Genomic DNA, 1,167 nt, shown 5'->3' with positions numbered 1-1,167 from the left:
TTTAGAGACTCATGCCATAGAAGATACAATAAGAAACGTGTAAAGTGTCATGAGGTACATATACAATGTCAAAAGATCCTATTAATAGTAAGCTAGTAACCTAGGGTATACAGAAATGAGTAAATGACGTAAAAATCCACTTCTGGGTCCACTTAGTGTGTGCTTGGGCTGAGCATTGAAGCTTTCATGTGTAGAGACTTTTTCTGGAGTTAAACGCCATCTTTCATGCCAGTTTGGGCGTTTAACTCCAATTTTTATGCCAGTTCCAGCGTTAAATGCTAGGAATTCTGAAGCTGATTTGCAACGCCGGTTTGGGCCATCAAATCTCGGGCGAAGTATGGACAATTATACATTGCTGGAAAGCCCAGGATGTATACTTTCTAACGCCGTTGAGATCGCGCCAATTCGGCTTCGGGAGCTCCAGAAAATCCACTTCGAGTGCAGGGAGGTCAGAATCCAACAACATCTGCAGTCCTTTTCAGCCTCTGAATCAGATTTTCGCTCAGGACCCTCAATTTCAGCCAGAAAATACCTGAAATCACAGAAAAACACACAAACTCATAGTAAAGTCCAGAAAAGTGAATTTTAACTAAAAACTAACAAAAATATACTAAAAACTAACTAAAATATACTAAAAACATACTGAAAATAATGCCAAAAAGCGTATAAATTATCCGCTCATCATCAATACACATACGCCACCCTGTAACTGTTCTTGTAGGAACCAGTTCATTCTTTTCATTATGAACCACTGTCATGCCTCCTTTCTTGGGGACAACGTGGACAGGGCTCACCCAGGGGCTATCAGAAATAGGATAAATAATCCCAGCCTCTAGTAACTTAGTGACCTCTTTCTGCACCACCTCCTTCATGGCTGGATTTAGCCGCCTTTGTGGTTAAACCACTGGCTTAGCATCATCCTCCAATAGGATCTTGTGCATGCATCTTGCTGGGCTAATGCCCTTAAGATCACTTATGGACCACCCAAGAGCTGTCTTGTGTGTCCTTAGCACTTGAATTAGTGCTTCCTCTTCCTGTGGATTTAAAGCAGAGCTTATGATCACTGGAAAAGTATTACCTTCTCCCAGAAATGCATACTTAAGGGATGGTGGTAGTGGTTTGAGCTCAGGTTTGGGAGGTTTATCCTCTTCCTGAGGAATTTTCAGA

The sequence above is a fragment of the Arachis duranensis genome, chromosome 1 (assembly GCF_000817695.3).
Source record: "Arachis duranensis cultivar V14167 chromosome 1, aradu.V14167.gnm2.J7QH, whole genome shotgun sequence".
NCBI lineage: Eukaryota > Viridiplantae > Streptophyta > Magnoliopsida > Fabales > Fabaceae > Arachis > Arachis duranensis.
This window is presented reverse-complemented; position numbering follows the sequence as displayed.